Below are 15,213 nucleotides of genomic sequence, written 5' to 3'. Positions count from 1 at the left end.
ATGGTTGTGGATCGGATCTACCGGTCCTGCATGGTCACATTCTGTGGTTTCTACACTAGATCAGATCGCATGTTGCTTGATATGATCGATTTTGAGATCATCCTGGGCATGGATTGGTTATCTCCATATCACGTCGTCCTAGATTTGCATGCCAAGACTGTCACTTTAGCGATGCCAGGGTTTCTAGGGTTGGAGTGGAAGGGTTCCACAGTTAATACATCTAGTCGGGTTATCTCTTTCCTGAAGGCTCGGTAAATGGTTGAGAAGGGGTGTTTGGCTTATTTGGCTTATGTTCGGGACACCACCGCGGAGTCTCTGATGATTGATAGTTCCAGTAGTTCGGGAGTTCGCCGATATGTTTCCTTCTAATATTCCTAGTATACCACCGGATTGTGATATTGATTTCTATATTGATTTGGCTCCAAGCACCCAACCTATATCTATCCCACTGTACTGCATGGCTCCGAAGGAGTTAAAAGAGCAACTTGAGGAGTTGTTAGCAAAGGGATTTGTTAGGCCCAATGTTTTACCTTGGGGTGCACCAGTATTATTTGTGAAGAAGAAGGATAGGACTATGCAGATGTGCATTGACTACCGCCAGTTGAACAAGGCTACCATAAAAAATAAGTACCCGTTGCCGCATATTGATGATTTGTTCGACCAGTTGTAGGGTGCTAGGGTGTTCTCTAAGATCAACTTGAGGTCGGGGTACCATCAGTTGAAGATTCGAGACTCGGATGTTCTGAAGACCGCATTTCGGACGAGATATGGCCATTATGAGTTTCTGGTAATGTCCTTTGGCTTGACTAATGCCCCAGCAACATTTATGGACTTGATGAACAGAGTGGCCATGCCTTATATTGATTCCTTTGTCATCGTCTTCATTGACGACATCTTGATATACTCTCGTAGCCTAGGGAGCACGAGCAGCATTTGAGGGTAGTTCTTCAGACCTTATGAGAGTAAAAGCTATATGCTAAGTTCTCCAAGTGTGAGTTCTAGCTAGAGTCAGTGGCATTCTTGGGCGTATTGTGTCAGGATAGGGTATTAAGGTGGACTCCAAGAAGATTGAGGTAGTTCAGAGTTGGCCACGTCCTACTTCAGTGACCGAGATCAAGAGCTTCCTGGGGTTAGCAGGCTATTACAGGCTATTCATGGAGGGCTTTTCATCTATTGCATCACCTCTGACTAGATTGACCTAGAAGGGTGCTTTTTTCCATTGGTCCGATGATTGTGAGGCGAGCTTTCAGAAGCTCAAGACAACCATGACTACATCACCAGTTCTTGTGTTGCCTTCCGATTTAGGGATGTATACGGTATATTATGACGCTTCACGCATTGGATTGGGGTGTGTATTGATACAAGAGGGGCGAGTTATTGCCTGTGCTTCATGCTAGCTAAAGATTCATGAGAAGAATTATCATGTGCACGACTTAGAGTTGGCCGCAATTGTCCATGCTCTCAAGATATGGAGGCATTATCTGTATGGGGTGTCATGTGAGGTCTATACTGATCATCGCAGCTTGCAACATTTGTTCAAGCATAGGGATCTCAATCTGAGGTAGTGTAGGTGGCTTGAGTTACTGAAATATTATGACATCATGATTCTTTATCATCCGAACAAGGGAAATGTAGTCGTGGATGCCTTAAGCAGGAAGGCAGAGAGTATGGGTAGCTTGGCATTCATTCCAGCAGAGGACAGGCCACTAGCTTTGGACATTCAGTCCTTGGCTAACAGACTTGTGAGGTTGGATATTTCAGAGCCCAGCCGAGTTCTTGCGTGTGTGGTTGCTCAGTCTTCATTGTTGGGGCAGATCAAGGCCCGACAATTCGATGATCCACATTTGGTGGTTCTCAGAGAGACGGTGCTATAGGGTAGTGCCAAGGAGGTTTTTATCGGTGAGGATGGTATTTTGCAACTCTAGGGTCGCCTATGTGCTCCTAATGTTGATAGTCTGAGAAAGAGGATTCTAAAGGAGGCACACAGTTCACAGTACTCCATTTATCCGGGCGCTACACAGATGTATCGTGACTTGATATAGCATTATTGGTGGCGGAGGCTGAAGAAAGACATAGTGGAGTATGTGGCAAGGTGTTTGAATTGCCAGCATGTCAAGTATGAGCACCAAAGGCTGGGTTTCTTACTTCAGCAGATGCCTATACCATAGTGGAAGTGGGAGCACGTTACTATGGACCTCGTGGTTGGGTTGCCCCGGACTTTGTAGAAGTTTGATTCAGTGTGGGTCATTGTTGACAGGTTGATCAAGTTGGCCCACTTTATTCCAGTGGCGACTACTTATAAAGCAGAGAGGTATGCTCAGATTTACATTCAGGATATAGTCGGTTGCACGGTGTTCCTGTTTCTATCATATCAGATAGAGGCCCTCAGTTCACTTCCCATTTCTGGAGAGCTATTCAGAGTGAGTTAGGGACCTATGTAAAGCTTAGCACAACATTCCATCCTCAGACCGACAGGCAGTCCGAGTGAGCAGTTCAGATTTTAGAGGACATGCTCTGAGCATGTGTGATTGACTTTGGAGGACAGTGGGATCAGTTCTTGCCCTTGGCAGAGTTTGCGTACAATAACAGCTATCAGTCCAGCATAGAAATGGCTCCATTTGAGGCTTTTTATGGTCGACGTTGTCGTTCTCCTATCGGGTGGTTTGAACCTGGTGAGGCTATGTTATACGGTACAGACTTGGTGCAAGATGCCTTGGATAAGGTAAAGTTAATTCAGGAGAGACTTCTGATAGCTTAGTCCAGACAGAAGAGTTACGCGGATCAGAAGGCGTGTGATGTATCATTCATGGTTGGCGAGAAAGTTCTCTTGAAAGTCTCTCCAATGAAAGGCATTATGAGATTCAGGAGAAGGGCAAGTTGAGCCCAAGGTTTATTGGCCCCTTTGAGGTGTTGAGACGAGTTGGGGAGGTTGCTTATGAGCTTGCTTTACCCCCTAGTTTATCGGGAGTTCATCCGATTTTTCATGTATCGATGCTTCGGAAGTATCATGCTAACTTGTCCCATATGTCAGATTTCAGTACTATTCAACTGGATGAGAGTTTGGGTTATGAGGAGGAGCCAGTAGCCATTATTGATAGACAAGATCGCCAGTTAAGGTCCAAGAGGATTTCTACGGTGAGGGTCCAGTGGAGGGGTCAACCAGTCGAGGAGGTGACTTGGCAGTCCGAGGAGGACATACGGAGCAGACATCCACATTTATTCAGCAGCTCAGGTACTTTTCTATGTTCGTTCGAGGACGAGCGTTTGTTTAAGAGGAGGAGAATGTAACGACCTGACTGTCGTTTTGCTTTTTAAACCCTATTCCCTTAAATAAAACTTCCTACGCTTGATCTAACTAATTCACGACCCGCGGGGATGGTTGTTCGGGATATGGAAGAGTTTGGGTTGAAATATGCTCATTTGATTCCTTACGATTTTCTTAAAAGGCTAAGTTTGACTTTGGTCAACATTTTTAGCAAACAGGCCGTATTCGTGTTTTGACAGTCCCGGAGGGTCCGTAGGAAAATATGAGACCTAGGCATATGCCCGAAATCGAATTCCGAGGTCCCTAGCCCGAGTAATGAATTATTATTAGAAATTGTTAAACTGAAATTTTAACGACTTAAACTAACTAATTAATGATTGATCACGTTGGTATCGGGCTCGTATGTTGGTTCCAGAGCCCAGTACAGGTCCAATATAACATTTAAGACTTGCTAGCCAAATTTGGTGTCAATCCGAGTAGTATAAGCACATTTCGGCACGTTAAAAGTGAATTTAAGAACTTGAAGTTCATAAGTTTAGCGTTGTTTCAGGTGTTCTGAAGGTTCGAGCGGGTTTTTTTCATGATTTCAGACTAGTTGGTATGTTCGGGCGGGGCCCAGGAGCCCCTCACGTCAATCGGACGAGGCTCGAGTGAAGTTGGAAAAGTTGAAAAGAGCTGAAGCATCTGGTATCTGTCATAACCGCACCTACGGTTGGTCAGCCGCAGGTACGAGACCGCAGAAACGGTCGTCCTCTCGTAGATGCGGCCAAGGCAGGCCAGGCCCAAAATCGCAGAAGCGGCTGCGCGGAAGCGGCTTCAAGACAACAGAAGAGGTCCCAAACCGCTTGACCAATCCCGTAGATGCGGTCTCTTCCTCGCAGAAGAGGGACCGCAGATGCGGTCCCCTGACCGCAGAAGCGGAAATCGCTGAAGCAGTGAGCTTCATTTAATACGGGTTCTAAGATTTTTTGCCACTTTTCACTCCTCCATTGGGCGATTTTGGAGCTTTTGAGAGAAGACTTCCACCTACCATCTTGAGGTAAGTTTATCCCACCTATTCCTAGTTTAATACTTGTGTCTTAGGTAGGTCAAACACTAGGATTAAAGTAAGATCATGCGGTTAGAGCAAAACCTAGGGTTTTAATAAAACATAGATTTTTCCAAGAAATTGGTTATGAAGCGAAGTAAAAATCATATATTATTGATCCTTAGGTTACAAAAAACAACTTTCTTCAAAAAAAATTCGAAATCCGGGTACGTGGGCCCAGGGTCGGATTTTAGGAAACTTGTGTTTAAGGTTGGGAAATTGCTTTAATAGTTAGGATGTGATCTTATGAGCTTGTATTGACTATTTCTTACCCCATTTAACTAGTTTTGGATCGTTCGACTCCAAATTGAGAGTTCAGTCTCGTTCTTGGTATTTGAAGTGCAATTTGGAGCAAGGTGAGTCTCCTTTCTAACCTTGTAAGAGGGAATTGTCCCCATAGGAGTAATAATTGTATAATTTGTTACTAAATGCGAGGGGGGATACATACGCACTAGGTGACGAGAGTCCGTGTGTAGCTACTATCATGTTAATTGTCCGGATAGTTTAGGACCCGTGTCGTGCTATATTTGCAAATGTTATATGTCTTCTTGCTAATGTGATCATTTAGGATATGCTAGAAAATTGGAAATGAACATAAGTGAATATATGATGTGTTGAACACTTGTATGAGTTTATCTTAATATAAATGCGCCTTCTTGTATTTGTTTGGTTGATAATTGATATTTGTGGATCGAGCCGATCGCCTCGGTAGAAATAGATGCATCTATGGTTCGCGCCATTCGACCCTCTGGCAGTGCACAGTTTCTTTTATGTTGGATCGGGCCTTCGACCTAGGCATAATGTGCGCATGATATTTATGTGAATTATCATTGATGACTTGCCTGATACATGGTTTGAAATGTAAAGGATTAACTGTGATATTAAAATGACATTACTTAGAAATCCTTATTTCAACGGTTATATAATTGTGACCATCATGGATGGCATAACATCATATTATATTATTTGACCCTAGTAGGCATCAAGTCGACCTTTCGTCTCTACTTTTTCGAGATTAGACGGGATACGTACTGGGTACATATCATTTATGTACTTACGCTACACTTCTATACTTAATTGTACAAGCTCTGAGGCTGGTACATCTAGCTATCAGACCAGTGCGTGTCCCTGATCATAGTCCGAGACTTCCATGGTGAGCTGATTCCCTTCCTGTGCCGATCAGCAGCTTGATGAAGTCTTTTCTTACTTTTGACTATCTATTCTGTTTTAGACAATAGGATAGATTTATTATTTTGTATATTCAAATAGTTGTCTACAGCTTGTGACACCAAGTCTTGGCACACACATTAGTAGACAGTTCTTTTGGGTTGTATATATTTGAATATTGCTTATTATCACCTATTTTAATTGCATATTAAGAAAAATGTTGTAACTGCTTTGGTAAGTAAAATGAGAATTCACTAATATTTTCGCATTGGCTTGCCTGATAACGGTGTTGGGCGCCATCACGACCTGAAGTGAAATTGGGTCATGACAGATAGTACTGTGTAATATGATCCTTAATGTGATAAGGGTCAGTTATCCAATTACCCCCTTGATCTTGAATCGCAGTTATACGATTATGTCTCATACGATTGAGTATACTAAGATGGAAAAATTTTGTATTTGCATCACTATCATTTAACCAGTCAATACGTGACTTTAATTTCCAAAAATCCTCCTCAAGCCTAAGGATTTTATTAAATTCCAGTGTTAATGTGTATTCCAGGTTATGTAAAAAGGCACTAGTTGGATAATTGATAGAGGATTGAATACCACTTAAACGAGCCAATATTTTCTTTTTACGTTTAAATATATTACCAAAAGTTGATTTATTCCATTCTTGTATTGTAGTAGTGAATTTGTTAATAGCAGGTAGTAAATGTAAATTATCTAGCCATACTTGTTGAACTACAGATGGAAATGTAGGGTGTGTAGTCCAAATAGTTTCAAATCGAAAAACCTTTTTACGACGTAATGGGCAATGTTGTAGTTCTAATTTAATAGGACAATGATCTGAGTGGGTACGGGGAAGATGTGTAACCAATGCATCAGGGTATTGTTTTAGTCAATCATAATTAGCCATAATACGATCAATACGTTCAAGTATATTACTACTATTATTCCTACCATTCGTCCAGGTATAATGACTACATTTGTACCCAAATTACTTAGATGACAATAATTTATACAGTCTAAAAATTTATTAGATCTTGAATTATTAATAGATAAACCACCAAATTTATCATCTGCATGTAGTATCTCATTAAAATCACCACCTAAGAACCAAGGGCCCTTATAATTATCATATACACACATTATATTATGCCATAATGATTGTCTATTTGCTAAGTCAATACTAGCATATATGGCAGTAAATAAACATTTAAAAGGAAAAGGAATCACCTGAACATGGCACTGGATTTCCTACGCAGTGGTGGCCACTGGTTCCACATGAAGCACATCTGAAAACCATAATATAACAATGCCTCAAAACTGACCAATAGAAGCAACCTCAATCATACCAGTGAAATTAAAATCCTCCTTGACTGTTTGGTTGCTTTGACAGTGTGTTTCCAATAATACAACCAAAGATGGTCAATTGTAGTAAAGTAATGAATGAAAATTCCTTCTGAAATCATCTGACTGAGCACCCTGCAATTCCAGATAAACAAATTCATATGATTATCGATTGGTTCAAGCAGTTGACTGCTCTTGTGATTCCTTTGAGTGCTTGTCTGTCCTGGTTGAAGAAGAAACGTGGGAAGTAGAAGTATTGCATACTTCCCCACGTCTTGATTTATATATGGCCTTAGTCGAAATGATGTTGTTAGTCGATTCGGAGGAAACCATATGTACATTTTTCTTTCGCACTCCTCCTTCTAGACAAAGACCTTGATTCCATCGAGACATGCATGAATTGGACGTGTTTCTCTGTTGTAAACGACTGCTCCTTCTAGTTCTGCTTGAAAGTTCATGTCTTGTTCTACTGGATTGGGATTGTGGGGTGGTGATTGAGTTGGTGATGGAGTTGGGGTTGGAGGTGTTACTAGTTCCGTTGGTGGTGTGTTTGGTTGTGGATCCCAATAGAGTTGGATCCATGGTGTGGCAAGAGTGGGAGTGGGGTAAAAGGGCATCTGAAGAATATATGGGTGAAGATGGAGTGGATCCCAATATGGTGTTGGGAGATGAAGTGGATGGTGTGGTGCAAGATAAAGTGCTTGCGTCATTGACCAGTGATATTGTCCATATATTTTCGTCCCTAATTGCATGTCGTCTGCTACTATTTATGCAAGGTCCATTGGATGGTTAATGAGAATTGTTACCTCTTGATGGTTGACCTCTATCGTGAAGGTTAGAGTGTGATTCTGTAATCCTGTATCGAGCCAGGAGGTGACATGTGTTGGTGCTTGAGGTGTTTGAGCAGTGAAGACAATTGTATTGGGCTCCATTATCAGATGTAGAGGAGGGAGGGAGTATGGGGTGTGGTTGTGATGGAGAAGATGAGTGGTCTACCTGGTTGTATTTTGTGGTCTGCGTAGGTAATTGAAATTTGGGGAGTACATCTTCTAGATTGATAGAATTAGAGAGTGGTTTGAGTGTAGTAATTGGTTTAAGTGTATTAGTTTAGTCCGGATTTGAAAGAACTATACAGGAAACTATATCTATGGTGGAGATGGGGGGTTGGATTGACTGATTTGTAGTTTGTGTGTTTGAGTGATGGGAGCAACAATAGGGTTAGGCAAAGGTGATGGTATTCTGGGTGTTGGATAATTGGCTAGATTGTATATTAGGTTTTCTTGGGGTGGTGAATAAGGTGTTTTTGGACATTGTTTTATGCCTTGCATGTGAGATTAGCTAACGTGACTATCTGCATGGCCTAGGATAGGTATTAAGTGGTGTTCATTTTCTAATTGGGTCGAGTGAGAAGATAATTGAGTGGAAATTAAGTGAGTTAATTGGCTATTTTCAGCAAGATGAGTAAAAGGATTAGACTTATCAAAATCATTAGGAAGTAGTGTAGCAAATTTATTAGTGGTTAAAAGAGGAGTTATAGACGATTTAGAGATATTCTTATGACTAGTAAGAGGATTAGTATTATTAATGGTTAATTTTGTAAAAGGAAGTGTTAGGAGTAGTTGACACATGCTTACCTGAAGAGTTTGTAGGATTAGCAGCCAAAGTTTGCACTTGTTGGAATTGATTTGCCTTATAGGAATTGATTTTCATGAATGTTTTTTTGGGTAATTGCATTGTCTTCCATTCTTCAATAAATGGAATGTGTTTATTAGAATGGTTAGAGTTAGGAATGATTGATTGGTTGATGGTAGAGGTATCAGTATGATGTTCATCTTGAAATTGGCAGGTACAAGCTCTTTGATTGTGCCCCATCCGACCACACTTAGTACATAGCAAATTTAATCCTTCATAGAGGATATTTTGCTTGTGATTTTCAATGTAAATATGTGTTCGTAATGGTTGATCCAATGGTATTTCAACACATAACCTGGCATATCTTCCTCTTGTTGTTGAGGAGGTGCAAGTATCAACAGTTAATAATTTCCCAATTTTATTACCAACTTTTTGAATAATCTGAAAATCATAAAATTCAGTAGGTAATTCAGGTAATCGCAACCATATAGCAGAATAATTGATTTTTGTTTCAGAAGCCATAAATTTTGGTTCCCATTGACGAACGGATAGGAAATGATTTAAAATGAACCAAGGTCCATCATGTAATACATGAGTCTTATTTTCTTCCTTTTGAAATTTAAGAAAGAAACAATCTGATCCTAAATCAATGAGAGGTAGATTTTCAGTAGGTTGCCATAAAGTATAAATTTTTTGCCTAAGTATTTGATGTGCAATCTTACGACCATAAACCTTAACAATTACTGCATGTTGCCATGGTTTGTAAATCCTATTTTTTTCTTCAAAAGAAAGTGGAATGAAATTAGAGGGATCAGCTGGTTCCTCTAGTTCATCATTAAACACCAATCGAAGGTTTAATGGTTCATGTTGGGTAGATGGTGTATAGGTATCATTATGAGAGGTTAGGGTATTTAGATACGATGTGGTATTAGAATGAGTAGGATTTTTGTAGGTTCATGCATAACAATAAGCAAGTTGTTATTTGGATTGTTATTGGAATTGGTTGGTGTAGCTGAATCCATAAGGATATCAGGTGGTTTATGGGATATGAAATGTGAAGATTCATATATTTGGGATTTCATGTAGAGAGAATTCGAGAAAGTGAAGTTTTGTAGTTCGAGAATGGTAAGGAAATACTAAGTTAGAATTTAAAGAAAGAGTCTACATCTATATAACTTCTCAAAGGGCCATTGACCCTAGGAAGTCTGAAGAAATCAACACATTTTGTTCCATAAAATTATGTAGCACAAAAGTTACATATTAGTTATTTCAACTTTCATATGTATGTGCAAATTTATATAGATATAGAGGCGATTGTATCCTCGCTGGCGATCAAGTATGTCTCCCATTTACATTTTTTTCGTTTAGACTATCTTTGATTTACTATTATTTAGTTTCTAGGTGTCGACCATTTTAATAATGTAGATAGACTTATGGACATTCTTGCGGTCACGTCAAGCAGCACACATTCTTGGGATGTTGGAATATAAAATTGAAAAATATTTTCTTGTTCCTTTTGGAGAATTAAGGTATATTAAGGAACTAATATTTTACGTTATTGTAAAAAATTTATCTGTCACGACCCATTTTCCATAATAGGTCATGATGGAGCCCAACACCGTTGTTAGGTAAGCCAATGCGGAAGTATTAGTGAATTCTTGTTTTACTTACCCAAAACAGTCACAACATTTTTCTTAATTTTCAATTAAAAGCAGGTGATAATATGCAACATTCAACAATAATTATATAATCCAAAAGAAACGTCTACTAATGTGTGTGCCAAGACCTGGTGACACAAGCTATGGGAAACTAGTAGAATATACAAAATAATATATCTATCCTACTGTCTAAAACAGAATAGACAGTCAAAAGTAAGGAAGACTCCATCCAGCTGCTGATCGGCACAGGAAGGGAAGCAGCTCACCGTGGAAGTCTCGGACTATGATCAGGGATGCGCACCGGTCTGATAGCCAGATGAACCTGCCTCAGAGCCTGTACAATTAAGTGTAGAAGCGTAGCATGAGTACATAAACAATATGTACCTAGTAAGTAACCCGTCTAATCTCGAAGAAGTAGAGACGAGAGGTCGACTTGATACCTACTAGGGACAAACAATATAATATGATGTTATGCCAGGTATGATGGTCAGAAAATATAACAGTTGAAATAAGTATTTCTAAGTCATGTCATTTTAATACCCCAGTTAATACTTTACAATTTAAACCATGTAATAAGGCAGGTCATCAATAATAAATTCACATAAATATCATGCGCACGTTATGCCAAGGTTGACGGCCCGATCCAACATAAAAGAAATTGTGCACTGCCAGAGGGTTGAATGGCGCAAACCATAGATGCATCTATTTCTACCGAGGCGATCGGCCCGATCCAAAAATATTAATTTTCAACAGAAAAATACATGAAGGCGCATTTATATTCAAATAAACTCGTACAAGTGTTCAACACAGCATATGTTCACTTATGTTCATTTCCAATTCTCTAGCATACCCTAAATGATCACGTTAGCAAGAAGACATATAACATTTGCAAATATAGCATGACACAGGTCCTAAACTACCCGGACAATTAACATGATAGTAGCTACGCACGGACTCTCATCACCTAGTGCGTACGTAGCCCCCGCATTTAGTAGGAAATTATACAATTATTACTCCTATGGGGACAATTTCCTCTTAAAAGGTTAGAAAGGAGACTCACCTCGCTCCAAAGTGCACTTCCAATACTAAGAACGAGCCTGAACTCTCAATTTGGAGTAGAACGATCCAAACCTAGTTAAATGGGGTAAGAACTAGTCAATACAAGCTCATAAGATCACATCCTAACTATTAAAGCATTTTCCCAACCTTAAACACAAGTTTCCTAAAATCCGACCCCTGGCCCACGTACCCGGATTCCGAAATTTTTCGAAGAAAGTTGTTTTTTGTAACCTAAGGATTAATAATATATGATTTCTACTTCTCTTCATACCTAATTTCGTGAAAAAATCTAAGTTTTATCAAAACCCTATGTTTTGCTCTAACCCCCATGATTTTACCTTAATCCTAGTGTTTAATCTACCTAAGACACTAGTATTAAACTAGGAATAGGTGGGATAAACTTAACTCAAGATGCTAGGTGAAAGTCTTCTCTCAAAAGCTCCACAATCGCCCAATGGAGGAGTGAAAAGTAGCAAAAATGACTAAGAACCCGTATTAAATGAAGCTCACTGCTTTAGCAATTTCTGCATCTGCGGTCAGGGGACCGCATCTGTGATCCCGCTTCTGCGAGGAAGAGGTCGCATCTGCGGAAATGGGCCAAGCGGGCTGGGACCTCTTTTGCGGTCTTGAATCCGCTTCTGCGGCTTCTTCCCTGGCCTGCCTTGGCCGCATCTGCGAGAGGGCAACCGCTTCTGCGTTCTCGCACATGCGGTCGTCTAACCGCAGATGCAGTTATGACAGATACCAGATGCTTCAGCCCTTTGCAACTTCTCCAACTTCACTCGAGCCTCGTCTGATTGATGCTCGGGGCTCCCAGGCCCCGCCCGAACATATGACAAGTCTGAAATCATGAAACGGACCCGCTCGAACCTTCGGAACACCCAAAACAACGCTAAATCTAAGAATCACCCCCTAAAACCAATTGAATCAAACTTATTAAGTTCAAGTTCTTAATTCTGCTCTAACGAACCGAAACACACTTAAACTATTCGGATTAACTCCAAATTCTGCGGGCAAGTCTTAAATGTTATATTTGACCTGTACCGGGCTCCGGAACTAACATACGAGCCCGATACCCATGTGATCAATCATTTTTTAGTTTCTTTAAATCCTTAGAATTTCAGTTTAACAATTTCTAACAAAAATTCATTACTCGGCCTAGGGACCTCGAAAATTAGATTCCGGGCATACGCCCAGGTCCCATATTTTCCTACAGACTCTCCGGGATCGTCAAAACATGAATTCGGGTACGTTTGCTAAAAATGTTGTCCAAAGTCAAACTTAGCCTTTTAAGAAAATCATAAGGAGTCAAATGAGCATATTTCAACCCAAATTCTTCCAATTCCCTAACCAACCATTCCCGCGGGTCGTAAATTAGTTAAAGCAAGCGCGGGAAGTTTTACTTAGGGGAACGGGGTTCTAAAAATAAAAATGATCAGGGGTCGTTACATTCTCCACCTCTTAAACAAACGTTCGTCTTCGAACGGTCATAGAAAAGTACTTGAGGTGCTGAATAAGTGTGGGTATCTGCTCTGCATGTCCTCCTCGGACTCCTAGGTCGCCTCTTCGACTGGTTGGCCCCTCCACTGGACCTTTACCGTTGAAATCCTCTTGGATCTTAACTGGCGATACTTTCTATCAATAATGGCAACTGGATCCTCCTCATAACTCAGGCTCTCATCCAACTGAATAGTACTGAAGTCCAACACATGGGACAAATCGGCATGATACCTCCGAAGCATAGACACATGAAAGACTGGGTGAACTCCCGATAAACTAGGGGTAAAGCAAGCTCGTAAGCAACCTCCCCAACTCGTCTCAACACCGCAAATGGGCCAATAAACCTTGGGCTCAGCTTAACATTCTTCCCGAACCTCATAACACCCTTCATTGGCGAGACTTTCAAGAGGACCTTCTCACCAACCATGAATGATACATTGCGCGCCTTCTGATCTACTTAACTCTTCTGTCTAGACTGAGCTATGCGAAGCCTCTCATGAATCAACTTTACCTTGTCCAAGGCATCCTGCACCAAATCTGTACCATATAACTTAGCCTCACCAGGCTTAAACCACCTGATAGGAGAACGACACTACCGACCGTATAAAGCCTCAAATGGAGCCATCTCAATGCTGGACTAATAGTTGTTGTTGTAAGAAAACTCTTCCAAAGGCAAGAACTGATCCCACTACCCTCCAAAGTCAATCACACATGCTTTAAGCATGTCCTCCAAGATCTGGACTATCTGCTCCGACTGCCCGTCAGTCTGTGGATGAAATGATGTGCTAAGCTCCACGCGGGTCCCCAACTCACCTTGAACAACTCTCCAGAAATGAGAAGTGAACTGAGGGCCTCTATCTGATATGATGGAAACAGGCACATCGTGCAACCGGACTATCTCCCGAATGTATATCTGAGACAGTCTCTCCAAAGTGTAAGTAGTCACAACTGGTATAATGTGTGCCGACTTGGTCAGCCTATCCACGATGACCCACACTGCATCAAACTTCCGCAAGGTCCGGGGCAAGCCAACTATGAAATCCATAGTAATACGTTACCACTTCCACTCTGGTATAGGAATTTGCTGAAGTAGGCCACCCAGCCTCTGGTGCTCGTACTTGACCTGCTGGAAATTCAAACACCTAGCCACATACTCCATTATGTCAATCTTCATCCTCCGCCACTAATAATGCTGCCTCAAGTCACGATACATCTTCGTAGCACCCGAATGAATGGAATACCACGAACTGTGTGCCTCCTCTAGTATCCTCTCCCTCAGACCATCAACATTAGGAACACATAGGTGACCCTGGAATCGTAAAACACCATCCTCACCAATAGAAATCTCCTTGGCACTACCCTGAAGCACTGTCTCTCTGATAACTACCAAATGTGGATCATCGAACTATCGGGCCCTAATCTGCCCCAATAATAAAGACTGAGCAACAACGCACACAAACTCGGCTGGGCTCTGAAATATCCAACCTCACAAGTCTGTTAGCCAAGGACTGGATGTCCAAAACTAGTGGCTCTCCTCTGCTGGAATGAATGCCAAGCTACCCTTACTCTCTGCTTTCCTGCTTAAGGCATCTGCGACCACATTTGCCTTGACTGGGTGATAAATAACGGTGATGTCATAATCCTTCAGCAACTCAAGCCATCTACGCTGCCTCAAATTGTGATCCCTCTGCTTGAACAACTGCTGTAAGTTGCGATGATCAGTGTAAACCTCACATGATACCCGGTAAAGATAATGCCTCCATATCTTAAGAGCATGAACAATCGCGGCCAACTCCAAATCATGCACAGGATAATTCTTCTCATGGATCTTCAGCTGACGCGAAGTATATGCAATAAATAACCTCTCCTGCATCGATACACATCACAATCCAATGCACGAAGCATCGCAATATACCGTATACATCCCTGAACCGGAAGGCAACACAAGAACTGGTGTTGTAGTCAAGGAAGCTCGCCTCACAATCATCAGACCAACGGAAGGGAGCACCGTTCTAGGTCAATCTAGTCAGAGGTGATGCAATAGATGGAAAGCCCTACACGAATCGTCTGTAATAACCTTCTAACCCTAGGAAACTCCTGATCTCGATCACCGAAGTAGGACGTGGCCAACTCTAAATTGCATCAATCTTCTTGGGGTCCACATTAATACCTTCTTTTGACACAATATGCCCCAAGAATGCCACTAACTCTAGCCAGAACTCACACTTGGAGAACTTAGCATATAGCTTCTGCTCTCGCAAGGTCTGAAGCACTACCCTCAAATAATGCTCGTGCTCACCCAAGCTATAGGAGTATATCAAGATGTATTTAATGAAGACGATGACAAATGAATCAATATAAGGCTTGAATACCCTGTTCATCATGCCCATGAATGCTGATGGGGCATTAGTCAAGCCAAAGGACATCACCAGGAATACATAATGGCCATATCTAGTCTATAATGCAGTCTTCGGAACATCTGAGTCCCGAAT

The sequence above is a fragment of the Nicotiana tabacum genome, chromosome 8 (assembly GCF_000715075.1).
Source record: "Nicotiana tabacum cultivar K326 chromosome 8, ASM71507v2, whole genome shotgun sequence".
Classification (NCBI taxonomy): domain Eukaryota; kingdom Viridiplantae; phylum Streptophyta; class Magnoliopsida; order Solanales; family Solanaceae; genus Nicotiana; species Nicotiana tabacum.
This window is presented reverse-complemented; position numbering follows the sequence as displayed.